This window comes from Leuciscus leuciscus (assembly GCF_965113295.1).
Source record: "Leuciscus leuciscus genome assembly, chromosome: 23".
Taxonomy (NCBI): domain Eukaryota; kingdom Metazoa; phylum Chordata; class Actinopteri; order Cypriniformes; family Leuciscidae; genus Leuciscus; species Leuciscus leuciscus.
The window spans coordinates 11,833,266-11,857,273 of record NC_138747.1 but is presented as its reverse complement, the minus strand read 5'-3'; the positions used below and the strand labels follow the sequence as shown (position 1 = coordinate 11,857,273).

At 37.8% G+C, this 24,008-nt stretch overlaps 1 protein-coding gene across 4 annotated transcripts in view; it reads right to left on the bottom strand.

Moving 5' to 3' along the window:
• The window catches only part of kaznb (kazrin, periplakin interacting protein b), an 86,622-nt gene that overhangs the window by 35,490 nt on the left and 27,124 nt on the right, over positions 1-24,008 (bottom strand). The window lies entirely within an intron of this gene.

Genomic DNA, 24,008 nt, shown 5'->3' with positions numbered 1-24,008 from the left:
TCAGGTTTGAGCTAACCGAGAGGTTTGACATTTTTGTCTTCGTAAGTGGCCGAGGGCGGCAAAGTGCAGGCCTCCTACAAGAAAGGCGTGCGGAGTGTGTCGGAGCGACTCCGGCTCGTGAGTCACCGAGCATCTCGCAGCTATTACTGCTCATCTGTAATTAACTCTGAAACAGTGACACGCACCACGCAAAAGCGCCACATCCACTGAATGGCTTTTAAAGACAAATAATCATCCTCCGTCCGCGGCCCACGCCGTAGCCGTAATCAATGTGCATTGAAAGTGACAGGTAGCAATTTCATGTACAGTGCAACGAACAACACACCGAATCACGATTTTCCCTTGGATCTGAAAAGGAAGAGGAAAAAAAGCTAACAATGTTCGTTTGATGAGGACGAGAGAGTGCTGAGATTTACAACCACCATCAATCATCTTCCTCCGCACGGTAACATTTTAAGGTTCTCTGAAGCCACAAGGGATTTCTGTGTACCTGTGTGGAAGGAACAAGGGCGGCGTACCGATTTTTCAACAGACTCTATCATGAGGATCATAAATAAATGGCTCCTTTGTCATATCACACACCTTACACCACCTGACGCCGACATGGAGAGTGCCGGTATGTCACTTCCGTGAGGAATTGTGTGCATTGTGTGTCAATTACCACAGGCTTTGACAGGAGATATGAAATGGTGCTTGTCATTTTCCACATCATTATGTCAGACAGCATTCATTCTTTGCCATTCCCTTTAACAGATAGCATCTCAGCACTGCCTGTTCTTTCTTCCCCTCCCTCTCGTGACTCAGACTTCACAGCCGGCTGCACACCTGAACTGATGCTGCTAATTGAAGTGTCTTCAAGTGCCCTTTTCTCTGTCTCTGTATCTGCTCCTGTTACCTGCTTACACTTACAAAGCCCCTAATGTGACTTATTCTGTTCTCAGACATGTTACACTGCAAATTCCTTTTTTTTTCTCCTTCCTTTCTAAATGCTGGTCTTCATCCTACAGTGCACTTTACTAGCTAAAGCAGGGGTCTTCAAACTTTTTCAGCCCAAGGACCCCCAGTGTATTAGGAGACCCCCGTTACATATTGTATAAAACTTGCATTCTAGTCGGCGCCAATAGCCTCGTGGGCAAGTGCTCTGACATGTAGCGCTATTGTGCTTCGGGCGACCCGAGTTCGAGTCCCGGCTCGTGGACCTTTCCCGATAAGCAGCAGCATCACATTTGATTAACTCCAATTTTGTAATTATTATTATTATTAAATGTATTATTATTTAAAAAATGATTATTGTAAAAATTCAAGCGTTTGTGGGGGAAAACAATCAGTTAAATCAAGGTCTATTATCATAATAATCTTTCATTTAACCCCTTTTTTTTTTTTGATAAAAAATTGTTTGGGATCAAACAGAAATTGGCGGACCCCTTACAGTAATGCCATGGACCCCATAGGGTTTGCAGACCGACTGTTGAAGAACCCTGAGATATAGGTGCACGGTCATGGAGAAGTATCAGGAATTAGGAAACTAATACAGATTTAAAAAATATTTCATCAGTTTGAAAATATTCATTGTGATTACACTCTCTAAAAATGACTTTTTAAAAATAGACTGGAATGACATGGAACAACTAGAAAAGTTTGTTTAAAAAGCGTGGGAACCCTGAAGCCAAGAGGGGTCCATTTTCAGTCCGGCTGAGTCAATAATATCCCCGTTGTGTCATGGCATCATTTTCAGTCTTGGGTCAATGGATGAATGACTGAATTCACATTTCTGCTTTTTATGTCTGCCCAGTTCTACGGATGCTTCTTGGTAACAAGGTATTGATTGAAAGCTTTCGCTATGGACCGAAAATGTTCTGTATCTAAGATGGCTCTTCACAAATCTTTGCTCTGCTGGGTTACTAATGGCATGACAAAGCCAAATGAACCATTTAATGCATATTGAGGACATTGAAATAGCCAGTCATTTACTTGTGCAAGGTATTTGTGCATACGTTTTTGTGTATATTAAGATGAAGTTGTAAAGTGCAGCACATTATTCAAGGCTTAATCTTTTGGTGCACTGAGGCAGTTTAATAAATGGAGAAAATGAACAATCATTACCATAATAGCTACCTGTTTAAGTAGAAAGTAAAGAAAAAACTGGGCAATGGTGCACTGAGAGGTTTACTGACCCCTAACCTAATGCTCTTAGTATAAAATATCTCTGTACTGACTGAAGCACCTTTCGGAACTGTGATCTGGTTAAATTACACTCTGTTTGACCGACTTGAGTAACATTACAAATCTTCTCACTGAAAGTTTAAGAAATTACTCATAACAATGAAAAGGATATAGCTGTCAAACCTTTCTTAAAAAACAACAACCCTATGGTTTGTATAGCAGGTTGCACTGATACTCAAAGATATTTCTCTTTCGCATTAACCTTTGATCACATGCTTTGGCAGAAGTGAAAACCATCCATACAAATGTGTTTAATGGACGTTAGTCACTGGGTAGACGACATATTTCACTTGATGTGAATGAAAACTGAGGCTGTGCGGGACACAAGTACAGTCCAATCAATAGGTTGTACTGTCTTTCGATTTTAGGTCATGTCTAATTTTTAGTAAAAAAACAAACAAACAAACGTAACTAAAAACTATATAAAAACGTACTAAAAATAAAAATAAATACAAGAATATAAATATTAAAAGACAAATAAACATAAAATATTTTGTAATGACTATTTACAGTGTTTCAAGGTGTACAAGAATAAGACTCTCATTAACATTACGGCATCCACCCTGATTAAAGTCTTTCCTATTTCCATCTTCCCTCAGATTCAACTTGCTAAACCCCTCAGGACTGACTCATTTGAGAGATTTTTAATGGAGCTATTGAAGGCTCTTTGCATGCAACCCTGCTGAGATAGTTCATTTCTGAAATATTTCTGTCCCAAAGAGCAAATAAAAGGACTATTTAGAAAGAAGCTTCATAGGGTTCATTTTTCCCTTTTACACCACCTCGTGTTGCCTTTGGACAATTTAGAGAGTCATTATCATTAAACTTTCGCACACTCCAGACATTTCTAAATATCAAGACTGCTTACCCGAGCTATAATTCTGTTTGAATACAGGATCATTAGGCTAAAAACTATTTTTCTGCCCTTTCCTATCACATTAGTGCCACAAAGGCAGACAAACATAACAAACATATCAACTAAAATGAAGTAATACAGTTTGGAGTGGTCAGACGACCCTGTGCAGCACTACGCTGGCCTCCTCCGTACTAGATATAAAGCTTTTATCAAGAGGTTAAAGGTTATGAAAATAATGAAGAGATGCAATAGGAATCTGCTGACAAAAATAGCTGTGCAGGAGTGAATACATGAAGTTAAAGACTGTTTTGGAGGAAAATATGGCTGGAGGGCTTTGCTATGTGGTTGCTAGGTTGTTCTGATTGGTTACTAGGCAGTAGCAAGAGTTGTATGGGTGGTTGCTTACTGACCCAAGTCAGAAAAGCCCACAACTCTCTATCCCTACTGAAAAAAGCATCTTAAACCAGTCTAAGCTGGTTTTTTAGCTAATTGCCCATTTAAACCAGTTAAATACATGCTTGGCCGTGCTGAAAGACCATATTAGGCTGGTTTAAGCAAAAATTAAAACATATTAAACCAGTCTAAGCTGGTTTTCTGGTTTAAGTCTGATCAGTCTGGTCTGTTGGCTGGTTTTAGATGGGTTCAGGGCACTTTTTAGTTAGTTGCCCAGATAAACCAAGTAAATTCATGATTGGCCATGCTGAAAAACCAGCTTATGATGGTTTAAGCATCTAAGTCTAAGCTGGTTTTCTGATCTTAGCCTAATCAGGCTGGTCTGTTGGCTTGTTTCACTCAGATTTTGGGCACTTTTCTACGGAGCCCCTAAAGGGACGTGGTGGTGGAAATTTTTTTGAGATGGGAGAGTTTTTTTTTTTCAAATCTTTTGCGTTCCCCCGAGAAACTTTGCGTTCCCTCGCAAAGTTATTTGCGTTCCCTCGCAAAGATATTTGCGTTCCCACGCAAAACCTGTTTTGAGCTCGGACAGACACTTCCTGTTGTAATGTCCCGCTAGCAGTGTTTCAGAGCTCCGTACGTTAATGGAGCGTTTATAGTGTTTGAACTTGGACTCAAAAGAAATGCGGTCAGTGCTTAACTAAAGGAGTTCAGTGAAGTTGGCAATATTCACATAGGCTATTCGAACTTCCCTATTCTTGAGCTAAACGTTGTTAAAACACAAACGACAACTATTTACAATCACAGTAACCTAGACAACGAGCAATAACCTAATTCTCAAGTCCAAATAAGGGGCCGTCTGTAAAGTGCAAATCTCAAAACCCTTCTGCACATTTTATATCATTAAACATATTCAATAGCTTCACTGTGACACACTGTACGGTCAGTACAGTGTGTCACAGTGAAGCTATTGAATATGTTTAATAATATAAAATGTGCAGAATTGTCACCAAATTCAGTTCACACATCACTGCTCTCCTGCTGGTTATACTACATTACTTAGTTTGATAAAAAATGCAGAATTTTTATGATTATTTATTATGAAATAAAAGCAATAACTTCACCCTTTTTAGAAATAAATATTAAATAACTTCACACTCTGTGAAGTGTAGGCTTACATACAGTGTAGGCTACAGTGTAATGCCATCAAATTCAGTAAGCAAATATAATGCAAAAGCTGCGTATAGCCTACCAATATAATTTGTGTAAAGAATAGGCCTACTTATTTTTGATGTGCAATTGTTTCCCAAACTATTTGTTGTAGGCCTATAACCAACATTAGAGCAGTGATGTGTCATGTGTGAACAAAATTTGGTGTGTTACAGTGAAGTTATTGAATATTTTTCATAATATAAAATGTGCAAAAGCAGTGTAGTATGACCAGTGGGTCACCATTGAAACTGAATTGGGTGGCACTACAGTTTGTAACATTGAAGTTAATGATTATTCTACTGTGAGTTGATGCTGTAGTCGTTTTTGGGTTATATTGCACTTTGCAGACGGTGCCTTCTAACTTGTCTCTCAGCCGCCTGCTCATAGAGATCAATATTATAAAGCTTGTTTTGATGACAATCGGGTTGTAGCTCGTTGTCTAGGTTACTGTGATTATAAATAGGTGTTGTTTGTGTTTCAACAACGTTTAGCTCAGGAATAGGGAAATTCGAATAGCCTATGTGAATATTGCCAAATGCCAACTTCACTGAAATCCTTTAGTTAAGCACTGACCGCATTTCTTTATATTTGAGTCCAAGTTCAAACACTATAAACGCTCCATTAACGTACGGAGCTCTGAAACACTGCCAGCGGGACATTATTTATTTTTATTTTTTAGCAGGAATGATATTCTGGTTCCTAGATATGGCTTGGGTCCCTGCTTCAATATTAATTAGTGATGCTCCGATTGATCGGCCGCCGATCATGATCGGCCGATATTGGCAAAAAATAGCTTGATCGGCAACCCCCAAAAGCGCCGATCAAAAAAGCCGATCACGTGACGTAAATAACTCGCGCAACTTTTCCGCATGCGCGGCAACACAACAGCAGAGCAGAGCTTGCTTAACAGTGGCAAAATGAGTTCTCCTATGACGGCAATTCAATGGCAATTATAAACGAGTGCACAACTGATGCTGGCGCGCGCGGTAAATGACATTCGCGAGAGGATAACAGATCTACGCGCGAGGAAACGGGAACTTGCAAGCTCATTCAAACCCTGCGCGGGCGCATGACATCTCTGCCCTCGCGCGCGCGCATGATCATTCCCCACACTCTCGCGCTTGATCTCCTCTCGCCTGCTGATTTTGCTCGCTTGAACACTTTTATTTTTGGCAGTCGAGGGGTGGGACTTACTGTTTTAATAACCTCAAATGTCATTGTCATTATTTTATTTTTTGGATCTGATGTAGTTAGTTCCTCAACTACATCCATTGTAGTTTGCCTGACCCCTCTTTGTTTTGAAAAATTATACTGTGCCTTATTTGGAAAAGGTGGCCTACAGTAGCCTTATGTTATCTTGTTTTCTAACTACAATTAAATAAATATTGGTGGTTCTTCAAGATTTTCTTGACTCTAGCATATTTCCATTCTGTGATCGGCAGTGATCGGCAATCGGCAGATCATGATTTTGGTGATCGGTAATCGCCCCCAAAAATGCTGATCGGAGCATCACTAATATTAATCTGCAACTAAAACACAATTATAGACAAATGCACAGTCTCCTGGGAGCATTGCTATGAATACTGCTGACAAATAGCCTGGCCCCTGGCAGCTCACCTCTGTCTTTCTGGCGACAGCCAAAACCCACACATACACAATACAGAGAGGTCGATTTTTCCTAGGTGGGCAAGAGGTCAACCTGGCCAGACTTGGAGGCAGCATATTGTCAATCAGTGTGTCTCTAGACACCCCTGCACTTCCTTATTAATGCAATACCTGTCAACACAACATATCACTCAAGATATCTTGACCAGTGACATGCTGACCTGTCTTAAAATACCTCTGTGCAGTGGGAGGGGCTTGCGCCTGATGATGCCACAGTCTGTTTTTGGTTGTGCACCATTGCACCAATTGTGAGCAAGATTAATTGTATTAATTGTATTGCCTAAGTATTTGATGAAACTAAAGCTGCAATTATCCCTTTATTTAGTTGTTTGCTGATGCTAAACTCCCTCTGCATTCTATTACGGACGTGACAGTCTTTGCTCTTCTGTTAAAGCCGCTAGTTAACGAGAAAACACACTGCTTTATTAATCATCACTAAATAGAAGGAAGAGAAAAAAAGGACCATGAGAAAAGTCATAATAAAAGAATAAATATAAGAATAATACTTGCATAAGTGGGTCTACATGCTTTATTATGTAAGAAATGTACAGATGCTCAAATGGAAATACCTGCATCTATTTAAGTCTATGCATTCCGCCTTTAAAAACAAACAAAAAATCAGTCCAATTTAAAAATCTTCTGCTTTATTTTGTAGCAAAATGTGCTGGATATGCAAATACTGTAGATTGGTTGATGGCTTAAATCCCAAAAACATTTGTTCTAAATTTTTATCCTTCTTACTACATTAAGTATTCACTATAGCATATCCACACACTGGCACTTATGAACATTTAATTTGGAGAAAGCCAATTAAATGTGCATTAGTGCCAATGTGGTTTCTGATTTGTAAATGCTGAAGACCATGTTTTCCACATAAATAAATAAAAACATTTTGAGTTTTGCATTTCTGCCTGCGTTTGTTGATTTTAAACTAAGAGGCTGAAATTGACTGAAATTGTCTATTAACCATATTGAAAATCCATAATTTTTTTTTTTATTATTCTTTTTTATTTAGAAATCATGACCAGAGGCGTAATGTAGATCCTTAAGCCTAGGGAAAATATTAATATTGTCATTATTACACATCAATACTGTAAATCAAATTTGCTGTTGAAATTATATCTAGACCTCTGTATATCTAGACCTAATTAATAAATTCATGTGTTGAGTCTCATTAAAAGATATGAATGAACCTTTACTATTGTCCTGTACTCTCAGGACACTCCCACCTCATGTCTCTCAGGCACAAACATGAACCTCATCCAAATTCAGAGCGAAGGAGTGCTAACAGTACAAAAAAAGCTTTTCTCACTTAGATGCATTCCCCAGCAGTTACTGGGTATCATTAGCACGGCTATGCTGCAGATGGCATTGATGAATAGAAACAATCTTCTCTGTGAATTGTGGTAAAAGAGAGAAGGGTTGGAAAAACTTGTGGAAGGAGAAAAGCTCAAGGCAGCCTGAAAGTTTGGCCCTCCAATGGAGAGAGTTTTGTTTTTTGGCATTGATGGAGTACAGAAGGATATTATGTGGGTTCAGAAGCTTGAAAATCCTTCATGCTACCATTTAAGATGGTCTTTATGTTTGGTCTGCAACAGTGAAATCCGTAAGGCCAGATTCAGGGAACAGAAACAAATTAATTTTACTAAGAGTAAATTTAGAGTTAATATTACAAATCTAATTTTATTGTGCGAATGAGCTTCACCTGTGCATGATAAACTAATCCTTGGAGAAACAAAGTGTGAAAATGTAATTTCAAGCTGAAAACTCCAAAAGTCCCAAGCAGAAAAAAAGTAAATCTATTTGAACAAAATGTCCAGAGAGGCTATACTAAGGTAGTGTGACCATGCAAGTACTGATTTAAACCCAACAGCTCTACCTGGGCTACAAGTGAGACACAAATATATTTAAAACATAAAAAAAACTTTAAGAAATAAAATAAAAATACACTGCTGAATATGGGAAGTTCTGTGTGAAGTGATGGAACCACGAGTTGCATGACGATGCTCCAGAGCGGTGTCTTCGAAAAATATAAAAATGCATCTCTACCAGAGTGAAGCATGGAGGAAGCGGTGTCATTGTGTGGGGAGTCTTTTTAGCTGCTGGTGAGCTACTTCACTGTGGAAAATCATTTAATGCTTTGCCGTACATAAGAATATTGCAGAATGGCTTGCTTCCCCATATGAAAAGTTGTTATCTAAAGGGGAATGAGCAGATACTATTTTTCAATAAGACAATGCTCCTGCCCAAATTACAAAGACAACCAAGAAGAAGCTTGCGAACAAGTCCATCAGACTCATGTTTTCGCCTGGTCAGAGTCCAGATTTGAATCCTACAGAATATTTGGTCTCACACTAAACTCAAGCGAACTGGGAGACATTTTTCAACAACTCATGAACTGTTTGAAGCCATTAACATTGAGTGCAACAACACAGACTCTTCTTCCAATAAAAATCTGCAAACAGTATTTGTGCAATTCTTGCTAACTTCCTGACCAGTGATTTGTGTTTAAAATGGTTAGGACCACTAAGGGCCAGATTTACTAAACAATGCAAATTAGCGTGAGAGCGCAATTCCAAAAAAGTGCAGATGGGACTGGAAAGTTTTGCGTGTGATCTACTGACGACACGTAAATAAAAGAACACAGACGCAGCCGGATCATTTCCATAATGACCAACGCAATCAACCAAGAGCAGCGCAAATTAGCTTCTGGTTTACATTTACATTTAGTCATTTAGCAGACGCTTTTGTCCAAAGCGACTTACAAATTAGGACTAAATTAAGCGAGTCATTAATTATTAATTAAGAGGCAAAAACAACGCAAGAAGTGCTCAAAATACGAAGTTCAGGCATCATTCAGAGTAGTATAAGCCCGATAAGCGAGAATTTACAGGAAAAGGAAATTTTTAAGACATACTTTTTTGGGCGTTAAATAATGGTGCAAATACCAGTAAATTGACTAGCGCAAACCTTAGTAAATCACCTTGCATGAATCGTTTAAATACTCTCCTCTCATAAATTTTGCATTTGAAAGGGAAACTCTTCTGCAATAAGATCAGCTGCAAAAATAACTGGGTCCATGCTTTTTCAGCGCAAATTTTTCACTGTGTGTCTTTAGTAAATCTTACCAGTAGTTTTTTAACGCCAAAAGAGGGTTTGCGTTGGAGCAAGCTTTTAGTAAATCTGGCCCTATATATTTTGCCATTTTTGGCTTGGCCCAATTTTATTGCCCAGGATTTTATTGTGTATATACGCATATATATTTTACCTAGTACTCTGACTGCAAAACATTTTATAGAAAGTCTACTTCTACATCAGTCTACTGTACTTTCTGTCTGGTTTATGACTGACATAGGATACCATTCACACCATTAATACGAGATGAGACCCTTTGGGCTCATGTTTAGTGTCCTGATAGGTGCAAGTGATCAAAATCTCAAGCCCTGTCTCCATCATCTCTCTCAACCCTCAGAAATTCAGTCTGAGTTCTGTCCCCAAGGACAGGATGTTGCCAGCGGCTGGAAAAATGTTGTTTATTAATCTGTATTTATAGTCATGGACAACAGAAATCAATAGGCACTGCATTCACTGCACATTAAGCCCGAGACGATGCTTCAAGGGCTGTGTGATTGACTGTCACTTCGTGTGTGTGGTTACTGTCAGCTCCGCAGCAATCCACTGCCCAGAGCAGAGGCTTTCCATAGACACACTCTTCGCCTCATCAGAGACCTGCCACTTCCGCCACAGACGGATAAAATGCTGCAGAGGGAATCAGTAACACCCGAGAATTGTACATACATTCATCAGAAAGACTGTACTTCACAAGCAAAGTTTTACTAGTGAACCAGCTAACAATACATGGTTTTTCCTGGGTTAAAATACAAAATCAGTAAATGTATATGTAAAAAAGACACTGGGTGACTGATTTGAAAAGTTTGTAATAAAACGAACAACAAAGTAACACAAGGAACAAGGAAAAGTGTCAGTTCTATTATTTTGCATTTACACTCCAAGACTTAATGCACAGATCATCTGACATTTGAAAGTATCAGATTGTTTTGTTCCGTACTTTGCTATGGTTATCACTGTCAATCGGATTCAATTGCACATTTAAATACTGTTGTCGATCCAGAAACTTTGCAATGTGTAGTTAGCAGCATGAAAATATTTTATACAGTGAGTGAGCAAAGATCGCTGCCATTATAGTCATTAAAGCTGTCAATCACAAAAGAGGTACACAAAGCTGCACTCTTGCAAAAACTCCCATTATAATCAATGAAGCTGCAATAAATCTCTCATTGACATCGTGTTTATACTTTGTTGGTTATAATGAAAGGATTCACGAGCGTGCAGAACAAAAATACAGTTTTTGCAGTGTTAAACGGATTCTCACTAACTTAAACACATCTGATTAGACATTGCATTCAAGCGCTCAACAGATATGTCTGTGATTGGCTAAAAAGCTCAACGCTGCTAAAACACGTTGTAAATAGAAACCTTTGACGCTCTTCTTAAAGCAGCTGGCTATCAGCGGGTACTGGTACTGCACAACGACAGATATCGTCACATTCAATTATCAATTTAATCTTTTTCATTTAAATTAAATATTTTCAATGCTGGAAAAACCCTGCAATAACAGACTAGTGTTTAAAATGTTCATGCGCCAGCTAAATAACTGTCTTTACAATAAATGAGAACACTAACGGAAATTCATGCAAGTGCTGTCAGCAGGGATGAAACAGGATTTGCCAGTTTCTTTAACGACAGCTGAGATTAGGATTCGGGTAGGGAATCAGTCCTGGATCAGCGTGAAAGGCCAATGTCTGTTCTCAGATCATTAAACAGCACCATGATGCGATGCACACAAGGGGCAGATGGAATACAAAGGTCAGCAATTAAGCAGCATGAAACAGGCACAGAAAGGGAAAGCAGGCGGTGGGAAGAATCCCAAAAGCGATAAGCAGAGGAACATTACTGCAAATTAGAGGCTATTAATTTACTGTATATCTGTATAGCTTTATACACAGATTCTAGTCACATAGACCTGCATATGGAACTGTAGATTGAATTAACCAACTCAAAACATTTACCACATCCAGTTGCTGCTGCATGATAACACAGCTTCATCCTTTAGCATAGCAAACGCTAAACTTTAGCGTTTGCTATATGCATCTTAACAGAAAAGATCTATATTTCCAAAATTACTTTCTACGCCAATTTTAAATAAGAGATTTCAAAACTCTCTTATGATTTATTAATGACTTAATTATTAAGATGGTATGGCCAAAATTAAATTCCATACCATTTAAAAAGAATAATAATACTTGTTTTTTTTATCTGGTTTAAAAAATAAATAAATAAAAAGTCGATAATTATGGAGATGTTAAGGCCAAAATTAAAATTCCATGCCATTTAAAAAAAAAATTATATCCACTAAATAAAGTTAATTTAGTCATCATCAGGAGTGAGAAGATTAACTTCAAGGAAATGGAATCTAAAGGTAATGTAAATATTAAGACAGACAGAAATGAGCATGCACACATTTAAATGATCTAATATCAACTGAAACTAATAAGTCACTAAAATGGTCTCAAAACCGATTTGTTGCTGATCTATCATGCATACCCAAACTAAACATTAAGTTTTTCTTTTTAAACTACTTCCAAATCCACATTTAAATCAATGAAAACTAGCTTGCACTGACATATCCCTTGAACTTAAAAAGGCACTATTATCTCCCAAGTTTGATGGTGTATGATGGGAGGTTCAAGTGTAGCATTTTTATCTTTAGGAGCTTTAATAAATATCAATATGGCATAGCTACTGGTATAAGATTGTAGCTGCATAAATAACAATACAAAATCACCTGAAGCGTACATTGATTGCTTGACGCGTAACACAAAATGTATGGCTCCAGATGCCAGGAAATGTATTCTAAAGGTGTTTTAAAAGAAAAAAAAATCTCCTGGTATGACGGGGGACTCAACCCCACCTCTTAGATATCAGCTTAGATATTCACCCTGCCTTCAGTCCATCCTCCGCCTATACAGTACCAGACACACACCAGTGCGAAAGTCCTGGAAACTCATTACTCACTCCTATTCTTTTGTGTAGGTGATGATGGATCAGTCAAATAAAGTGTATTAAAGAAGTATTATCATGAAAATGAACTGAAAGCTCACTATCAAAGGTGACAAAGTATCACTAAATGAAGTGCACAAACCATTTGAATGACAATGGCTGTCAAAAGACAATGCTGCGGGCGATGATTCAAAGAGCCACTTCGCTGGAGAAGGCCATTGCAGTTCTATTCATAACTGGTGTGGAAGAAAAGCTTTGTAAGCAGTTTGGAGATATCCAAAGACGTCAATGGCGCTATGCAATACTCTGGGCCTGGATGAATCATAATAATATCTGATAAATAGTTGTCTTCATGAGTTTAAGCAAATTGAATTTCTTACAACAACTGCCTTGTGGCGAATATGCAATAATGATATAGTATTACTATCATTCAAGTGGGTTTGGTAGGCTGGAATCTATGTGGACAATTCAGCACTTGATTTCTCTCTCTCACACACACACACACACACACACACACACACACACACACACACACACACACACACACACACACACACACACACACACACACACACACACACACACACACACACACACACACACACACACACACACACACACACACACACACACACACACACACACACACACAGGGTTTAAATATTACATGCAGTCCTATTTCTCATTGTCTCTTTAAAGAGAATACCTCTCATTCCTAATGAAAAGAATAAAGAGCAAACAGACAATTCCGTGTGGAATGTTAGGAGTGACGATGCATGTCAGAATAATGCGAGGAAAGAATCTCTTTGAACATGGGATCTGTTCAAGTGAGGTCAGCTGTGACAATAAATATTTCAATAGACTGCTTTCTCTAATATCCGCTGGAAACACTGAAAGATGAGTCTTTTATAAGCAGCATGAGATGGAGGACTAGTCAAAAACAACACAAGACACCGGTATTCCTTGAGAGTACAAAAGTACGGTTTTAAAAATCACCTCCCACATGTCTATACCTCCACCATATTATTTCACACAGCTCTATTGAGTTTCTCCATTGAGATAAGCTAGAAATTACCTAGGAAAAAAATTGTCTAGGTAAAATCCTGATTATTTAACTGGTCTGAGTTTTCTTTGGTGCTTTAGCCCAGGAGTTTTAAATTTTGTCAGTAAATTGCTTTAGTTTATATTAAGCAGCACAACCGTTTTTTAACATTGATAATATTAAGAAATGTTTCTTTAGCACCAAATTAGCATATTAGAATAATTTATGAGGGATTATATATTTATGGGAATAAATTACATTTTAAAATATATTAAAAATAGAAATCAGTTATTTAAAACTGTAATATTTCACAATATTACGGTTTATACACTGATTTTTTTGTATCAAATAAATGTCTACTACAGTAGCCTAGACATCTAGACGCACCCAAGTGGCAGCAAATTTTATTTTGCAGCCAGTGTCGTCTAGCAACTCTCCATTGGCTTGCGAGCTGGAAAAACCAAACTCTAGTCAGGCCAATCACATCGTGTATAGAGTCGGTGGGTGGGCTTAACATAATGACGGCAGAGTTGTGACGGTTCCGCGTGAATTCCCTGCAACTTAAAAACAAAAAAGAGCTGCTGCTGCTGCTGGCGAACAGCGGTCTATCGAATCTATTTTGGCCGCGACTCAGGAAGACTTGGAGTTAAGCTTTTCTTTGAGAAAAGAACAAAGAATGGCACTGAATTCTTAAAAAAGGAAGATGTGTTCGGAGTTTTGCCGACCAGATACGGCAAAAGTTGAATCTATCAACTAGCTCAGCTGGTGGGAAAACGCTCTGGTTGGTTGTAGCGCTATCCTATTGCTTGCAGAGGGAATTTGAAAGACAACCGTTTATCCCGCCCCTCGGATTGAGCCCTGCCAATGGTGTGTTCCCAGACCCAACATCTTGATGTGGGCCTGGCCTGTCAGGCTACTACTACAGTACAGTACCCTGAGAACTAGTCGTATATATATATATATATATATATATATATATGAAGATGAGATCTAAAGATCAGTAACACGTAAAAATGAGAAATTACAGTCCACTGGAGAAAGCGAATAAAGCCTGAGGTAAACTAAAATGGTGCTCTTTAAAGTAATGTTTTCACATGAAACTTTTATGATACAGCTATGATATATGTTGCATGTTCCTAAGGATAAATGTATCTAGTTAAGTGCTTCTCAGGCCTGCACAGTCCAATACTCAAAACAAGGTTTTCCTCCAGATTCAAATGATTGCTTACTCAGAAGGGATTGACTGGGTGTGCAGGGCAATCTAAATGTTACAGAGGGCTTAGCTGGATACTAATGATCCAAGCTGCTCTTTAAGGGTCAGAAACCCACACAGGGGATCTTGGGGAAAGGTCACGGGGGTTTGACATTTCAATTCCAACTGCCAGTGAAGGACAGACAAGTGTGTGATATAACTCACTAAGGCGTCAAAACAAATATGGCGTCCACACATACAGGGGCATAATCTTTTAAAATGAGTTTGATTGCACTTTGGGATTCAGAGCAGTTACAATTAAGCTTGAAACTGAGTGTTATTCACAACCAAAACTTTCCCATTGCTACAGATGTCAAAGATCAGCATCTTTCATAAGGCCTCAGGGATATTCAGTAACTCAACCTAGTCTAAATTTCTAATTAGAGTCTAAAGGTCCGATCAATCAAAGGTCTCAAAATAGCTTACACTTTCAAGAGTCAATATGCTTTATAGCAATGAATTTCATTAAAATTTTGTGTGCATTTTCAGGTTAACAGCCATAATACATTCTAAAAGTAGAAATAATCTATTTTAAATAGTAAAAATAGTCTTATAGACTGCTTATTTGTTCATTTAAAAATTGCAAATAAATAATTACATTTTATTATAATTCATTTTCACAATTTTACCTAGTATATTTAGTAAGACTAGAAAAGTAACAAATGCAAAGTGACAAGATTTTTTTATTATTAAATTGCTTGTGTGTCAATTAAACAAACAAAAGTAAATGACTAAAAGTGTCTCTAAACAGTGTAGTTGTCATGACATTAAACATACATTCCACTTCAGATGCTGTTTATCCATGTGAATAAACAATCTGCAAAATTTTATTGATATTAATTTATGATAAATGATTCCTAGCCCACTGGAACCAATCATGGGTCTGGATCTGGACTGCTAGTTTGCTAATTGGTGACCTCTGTCCTCTGTGTTTAATTGAGGAAAACAGGCTTTTCTGCATCTGTCGACAAAATTTCATGTGGCAGGTATCAGGTGGCGGTGACTGAGAGTGATTTATTAATGTTATTCAGCACAAGCTTCTCTCTTTGAGAAAAAAGAAAAATGCTTACTCTGCCCTTTGGGTATCCAAAGCTTACAGCTGTCAGTATGTGCATTAGCAGAGAGGGAATGACTGGCATCTCAGTAATGAAATGTGAGACAGCCAACATCTGATGAATCGCCTTACTCTTCCCATTTGGTTGCTTCTTGCTTTGCATTTCATTATTATTCCCAAATAGACTGTCTTCTCATCTTCTTTTGCACTGATGCTCAAAGATTTATCTCACTGTACCCTCAAGATGTATCTTTGTAAGTCCCTATGCCTGTAAAGACGGCCTTTTACATTCAAGTCGTTTGCACACAAGGCCAAACTGAATCCACTTTCACAAAATGTCAAGAACAGTAAATCTGGGCAATTATCAGCGTTATGGTCCACTATCCAATGATTAGGGTTCATCCAGCTTACTATTTCTCACAGTACTGCAGCTCAAACCGTAAAGCAATGCCAAGGTCATGGGTTTGCTTCCTAGGGAATACACTGGATGCATTATGCATTTGGTAAGTTGCTTGCTTTGGATAAAAGTGTCTCTGCCAAAATGCACATATATAAATGTAAATGCAGGTCTAAATTAAGTTTTTTTTTTTTTTTAAGTAACGCCTTTTATGTAATTCTGATCACAAGTGATAATGGGAGAATGGTGACCCATCTTGTGATCAGATCACCAGAGACAAATCTTAATACCAGGTTTAAGCAGAGCCAGAGATGTTCGTCTGATGGAGACTTCCAATCACAGATGTACCAGGCCCTCATCTCCTTGACTTTGGGAGCTTTTCTGAGCACACAGATGAGATAAGGTTGGATTTACAACAAAGATTAAAGCTACAAAATCTGTCTGAAAGAAATCCAACAAACACAATGGGAAAACAAGAAGCTCTTCACACACACACACACACACACACACACACACACACACACACACACACACACACACACACACACACACACACACTTTGAAATGAGTAGCTGAGACCTCAATAAAAGGTTCAAATATACTTGATGGGAACAGAAAAGGGGGAAATGATCCCTTGCTCAACCAGATCCTTTTTAATATTCTCATGGAGTGAAGGGACATTTAAAGAATGGCAAATGCTTGGGTGAACCTAAGACTAGAGAACAGGCTAGTTTTCTGAATTATGCTTGCTATGGTATGGCAGGTAAAGGTGATCATAAGAAGACATATTTATATACTTTATTCACAACAAAGCCTGTCAGAAAAGACCATTAAATGTTACATTATGTAATTTGTGTTATGTACTCAAGTTATACTTCTACTTGTTGTTTTGTCAGATAAGGTCGGTCAGATACTAGACACGAATGTGCTCGCTAAATTGCCAGCGCTAATGTCAGAGCTGTTTTGTAAGCAAAGCTTTGCGCCATTTGAGCACGCAACCTGTTGCTCGACCACCTGAATAGCCATTTCAAAAGCAGAAAATCAGTTTAAAACTACTATTTGTCCACATACAGCTTGTACTATTTTAAGTATACTCACAACCAAACAAAATGTAGTTAGCTAGCGTTAAAAACAGAAAGACGTCACACCCTTTTCCTCCGGTGTCTCATTAGAAGCGCGCCGATGGCATCGGTGGTATAAGCGTAAGGGTTGGCTTCGGGCCCCGTGTCGATAGCCATCTGTCAGGATGGGGTCTCTCCAACGCCGCCGCCTCTTTCCAAGTTAATGGAGTGCTTTGATGACATTAGGCATTTCCTCTGGCTGCAACACGCGTAGGGGGAAATGAAAGTAACATATTGGCCTCTGATCGATATCTGGATGGGAGACGTGGGGGGAATACAGCAGCATGGTATTGAGACTGCGTCACTGCTGCAGCACGAGGAGGTGAGGAGAGTATGTTCAGGGCGAAGTGATGAGAACACCGATCAATGCAGTCGAGACTCTGGAAAGATTCCTAATGAATGAAACATGCTCGCAGAGGTCTATCAGCATCTAGACATGGCTCTCCAGAGCAATTCTTATGCTAATTGACTCAAGGGTTATTACAATACGTCATGTAAACAAATAACAATTATGGCTGGGATAGATAGATCATAAATTAAGTTATTAATAGCTTTCGAATTAATTCTGAGAGGTTGTCACAGTTTAAATTATTAGTGTCGTTCCATATTAAGTTACCAGCTTTTTTGAGTGTCAGCTATGTGATGAATTTTTTGAGCATTAGTGAGAACTGCAAATTAATTTATAGATGATAATTAATTCAATAATTGTATGCTAGTGTGATTCATCCAGTTCTGCAAACATGTCACATTATTTGCAGTGACAAGGTAAAAAAAAAAAAAGGAACATTTTAATTTTCACAAGTCAGCCTTTTTTCTGTGACCAAAAACGGAGTGCAAACAAATAACTCACACAGATGCTGCCACAAAACAAGCTAGCAGCAATACATAAATTTACAGCTGGAAGGAAACTATTCTATGACAAACTGGCTAATGAATCAGAACTACTGGCAGACGCTAAGGGATATTGGCCAATGGAGTATAGATTTCATTTATTTTTGCAAGACTGTGATGTGTGTGGCATTACTGTATATGACTGGGCAAATTCAGAAACATTGCAGAAATTATTTTCCTAATCAGAACTTTCATATTGTTTTCCAGTAAAAGCATCCTTAAAAGAATAGTTCACCCAAAAAAAATGTATTGGGTGAGTAATTGATAACAGAATTTTCATTTTGGGGGGAATTATCCCCTTAAATTCACTTTTAATTTAAATTGAAGCAAAACGGCCATTATAAAAAAAGAAGCTTACTGAACCCAAACTTTTGAACTGTAGTGTATGAATAAATCTTTGCAGTTGTGCTTCTCGGGTAAATGCAACTTGTTTAAACGAAGTTTACTAAAAACAAAATTAAGATAGGAAACCATACTAAATATAAGGATGGGAAACCAGTGATAAAAACAGCCATGGGAAACCAAGTGGCACATATGTCAGGCATACAAAATAGTTCTCAGAGAATCCACTCCCACTGTTGTGATGAAGCCTGTAATTAACTGCCTGCTACGTGGTGACATTAATTAGCATCAAAGTTACAATGCTTATGAAGTTTGCACCGACAGGGCCTTTGGCCTGTACTTATGAATCAGACAGGTAGGAGGACCAACTGTCACTAAAAGAGAAGCTGAATTATTCTTAGTTAATGGCTTTCTGGATTCTGTGATTAATATGCATGTTCAAGCCAATTAAAACAGAGGACGTTCCCTTTCATGTGCAAAAACTGTACAAGGATCACCAAAAATGTGGTTACACTAATGTCGTCTGGCTAATTTGAGATAAAATCACAAGGTCACGTTTGAGAATATAGCAAAGTCCAGAGAAAATGAGTGTGAGGAGCGCTAAATCCCAGAAACACTCTGTGACCATTCTGACCCCAGATCAGGACACAGAGCAGACAGGCTATTCATCTTTTTTTTGCACACACACAGTCTGAGCAATTAGGGGTCCCTCTATGACTGGCTTTCTGACCTCAACTGTGGCATGATTATAATAAATTGCTCAATTATCGCCAGCCTTGCAGTATAAACAATTTGCTGATCCAAGTTGATGTTTGATTCAGATTTCCAGCTAGTGGTAACGAGTTGCCAGGCTTATCTGACCCCTCAGACAAAAGTCTAATTTGTGCCCCGCTTCCACGAACAACGCTTGAAAAATCTGAGCAATTACAATGACAAATAGGCATCTCATTAGCCAGAAGACTGAGACTAGGTGTCTTATTCCAGACGAATGCTTCCAAACAAGTCCATAAATGAACCAACAAACCAACTGTTTTATTAATGCATACCAACATTTTGACATTCTCAGAGCATATAAGCTGAGAGGTGGTGCTTTACAATTCCTGAACATCTCTGGGACTTGACCTCCATGTGATTAATGTTAAGTACAGACAATAGCCGACTGGCTCAGTGGTTGACAGCGTGATTGATCTGTCCTCATTACCAGCTATAGAAAAGGGAAGAGGAAGAGCTTACGGTCTGTCAGCATCTACGTTCATGTCCCAGCAGAATGATACTTTCTTACTTTAAAACTACTTTCCTACTTCTGTGTTTCTTCTTCTGCATTGTTTTTACATTTTCCCCTTTTTTTCTACATAGAAATTTAGATTTTTCATGATAATGTTTACACTACCCATAATCCTGTAAAGGGATTCCACAATCAGACGTCACTGTTCCCATGGAAATATAAATGTATATGAAAATAGATATTTTTTTATATCTTTGAAGAAAATGAATGGGTAAAATATTTCCTCAACCAAAGCTGTGAAATTGGTGTTCACTATTGCACACTATTCTACCTGACTTCACACTTCCTACTCTAATTAACAAGCTCTTTGGGTGATGACTAGAATTTCCTTAGGAGGAGGAACTCTGGATGTATTTCCAGTGATGTGGGTGGTACTGAACAGGGCACTCAGTAAATAAAAGGCAGAGAGACTGCAGGCAGTGAAATTGGCCAGTGTGGATCAATGACAGGTTCACCAGAGCCATCCATTGAAGTGCTGTGATTCACCATAATGGAACAGAGAACGACAGAATCAAGGCTGCCACTGTGTGAAGTACCAATATGTGAGGCACTATGAGTGAGAAAGAAATAGTGAGGGGAAGAAAGTGTAAGATTGTTTGGAGTAGATTACGCTTACTGTGAAAAATTGTAATTGGAAATCTTGTCAGTTTTTGGCATGAGGGACAAATGAACCACTAAAGAATTTCATCAAAAAAGAAAACACACTACTACAAGAAAACACGCTGTATTGAGTCTATCGATTAATTTAAGTTCATGAGAGATGTAGAGATGATTAACGATGGAATTATTCTTTTCAGACCTATTTTTTCAATGAATCATTTGTATATATATATATATAAATGCCTCATTCATTCATTCATTCATTTGATCCAGTTACCAAAATCAGTCTGAATGATTCATTCACGATTCTAGTTCAACTCTGATTCAGTTGCACCAGTGAATAACTCTCTACAAGGGAATATTATTAGTGAATAATGACAAACTCCAGTTTGTTCATGATACAAAATTATATAATGATTCTTCATGAAACTCTTTCTCATTAAGGTGAACTAATCCTTTAATCCACAATCTGATTTCTGACTTGTGATGCAGCCTGAATCATAATCACACCGTGTTCGTTCGTTGGCCAGAGAACAGAGGAGTTTTTCTTTTTCATTTTTTTTTTTTTTCATTCTGTCACCTGATGGAGTTTGGGTTCTTTGCCACTGTCGCCTCTGGCTTGCTTAGTTGGGGACACTTAATATTCAACAATATTATTGATTTGAATGCACTGACACTACTGGATGAGAACTGAACTAAGCTGGACGATGACATCACTGTTTTCTGCAGAACTGCTTTATACAGTAGATTAAATGAACTAATTTAATACTTGATCTTTACAATGGAACTGCATCAACATTGAACTGACTTCAGCTTCTGACTTCAATTTTCCTGTTATCACTGTAAAGCTGCTTTGAAACAATCTGCATTGTATAAAGCGCTATCTAAATAAAGGTGACTTGACTCGACTAATAGCAGGACAGATCTACAAATAAATGGTCAGAGACATTCACTAAAACGTCCGTGCTCTTGTAAATAATTAAAATAAAAATCCCTCACACTCTTACAGCACAGGTGAAATGAGGCAAAGCTCTGTTTCCTCGATGCATTGAGGGCAAAGGAGTATCTAAAACACATTAGGATGTCCCTGGCGGCACCTCCAAGTCCCCGATGGGACGTTTGGGTATAGAGAAACGTTCCAACACACCCTCCTCTCCTCCGGAGCTGCGCTTAATTAACAGCACAGGATTCCTAATTATGGAGACCTCAGCATTGATTTTATTTAAGCAAGATTTTACCAAAAACAGCCTCAAGAGATGTTCAGAGCAGCTGGTGAGGCTCAAATGGAAGACGAATTTCCTTTGCAAGTGGCTGAAAATACCTCTCATTAAAGGCTCATAATCAATGTGCCCTCTAAAATGCATCATCAAAAACACGCTCGCTCTATGTCCACGATGCATTATGTAAATAATTTCTCAAAAGGTCAAATGCAAATCTGGTAGTAGTAAGGACGCCCAACTTTTCTAATTTCGTTATTGAAAACTTCACCAAACATTTTAGTCACACTTTAGATTAGGGTCCAATTCTCACTCTTAACTAAATATTAACTATGACTTTTGTCCTTAATAAACTCCTAATTACTGCGTATTAATAGTAAGTAAGTTAGCTGTTATGTTTGGGTAATGGGTAGCCTGACGTTGTCATACTCAGATTCTAGTCAGAATATGAGTCTGATACTGCTCCATTGGGCTGTGATTATGGGGTGTGTTTCAACTGTAACAATCTACATGGTTAAAAGCACTATACAAATGAAGATGACTTGACTTGACTTGGGTAGGATTAAGGATGTAGAATATGGTCATGCAGAATAAGGCATTAATATGTGCTTTATGAGTACTAATAAACAGCCAATATCCTAGTAATATGTATGCTAATGGGCAACTAGTTAATAGTGAGGGATTGGACCCTAAACTAAAGTGTTACCATATTATCTATATCAAGTGTATCAAGTGTTTGTGTATATCAAGTGTATCAAGTGTATTACATGTCATTTCAGCTCAAATTAATCATTGGAAATATGTAATGTTAAGTGCCCTTTTATGTGCATCCATTTAAAGGACCATTTAACAGCTTTGGCCTTGTTTTACATTTTTAGCATAGCTTTTATAGAAACTTCACATGGTCCTTCTATCATTTAATAGTTAAATTATGTCCATTAAGCTACCACACATTCCTCAAATTGAGCTCAAAAGAAAACAAAAATGATAAGCCTAATGTTGGAAAAACTGAGCACAGCAGCTTATATGTCAACACGGCTGTGAGATGGACGAGATAAACTAGCAGGATCCAGGCATGCAGAAAGAACCGAGAGGAATGAGTCTGATGTCATAACACACGCCTGGAAGATAAATATTTTCTGATAATATAACATATTCAGATGAGGGACTGCGTTGTGTCTAATGGCACTTTTCTCGCTCAGAGAATACTGTCTTAGTTGCTAAGCAACGGTTACATAAAAACACAAGCTTAAATCTGAATCCCCTTTGCACATGAAAGTGTCTGGGGATAAAGTGGGGGAGTATTCCACAGTTTTTTAAAGAAGATGGAATGAAGATGAATACAAAGGACAATTAATTGTAGGTGGGAGAAACTCCTATAATTACAGTGCTTGTGAAGCATCACAGTATTGATAGTCCTCAAACGTAATTTTTTTCTTCTTTGTCTTCTCTACAAATTAATTCAGCCTGATCTGCTTAACACAAATTCTGTTAAAATTTAGTTTTGTTCATAAGGTGTAGGTAAGTCTCAGGTGTGTCATTTTGGGTTTCTGTAAACTATCAAATTATCATTCACATGATAACATTTTCCAGTTAAAGGCCCCTAAAAACATTAAGTGTAATGAATATGAACAAATAAGGACCATTTATTTAGAAAACACTCCGTGTTTTCAGTGGCAAAGTTAATGTCATCAAATCAGACACACTTCTACATGGTTTTACAGCAAACATCTTCAGTATTTATTTAAAGGTCAGATGTCACTACGTAGAATATTACTCCTGTAATTAACATCAGCAATACAGCAGAGAATTGTGACATTTTAATCACTATTAATCATTTTAATCACTTTTACTCATTAATTGTGCAGGATGAATCAAACTCTTCAACTCAGCCTACGCAAACCCCCTCCAAATAAATATATATAACAAAAATATGTATGTTGTGATTTCTGCAGTTTCCTAGCATGTCCATACAGTAAGAATGCATAATTCATGCAAATTAATAACAGCCTTATTGCTTACTATTTTCACAGTTTCTTTGCATTGTAGTTGTCATGTTTGTTGTATGTCTGAGTTATATGTCTTGGGGTGATAAAAAGAGTGCATCTTGCCTTCATGAATTTTTATGGTGCCGCTGTTTTTTTTATGAGTGTAATGTAAAGTATGTATGCCAGTTGAAAAGCTTTATGCCATATTAAATGTGTTTACATACGTAATCGTCTTCCTATACTGCATAAATCCATTACTCAGAGTAACACCTCCTCTTTTATACAAAGTGTTATCCTGAAAGTAAATGCGAGTAAAGAGTAAATATTATAAAATGAAATAAAAAATATATAAATGTATCTAAAAAAAAACAATTATCTATGATCATTTT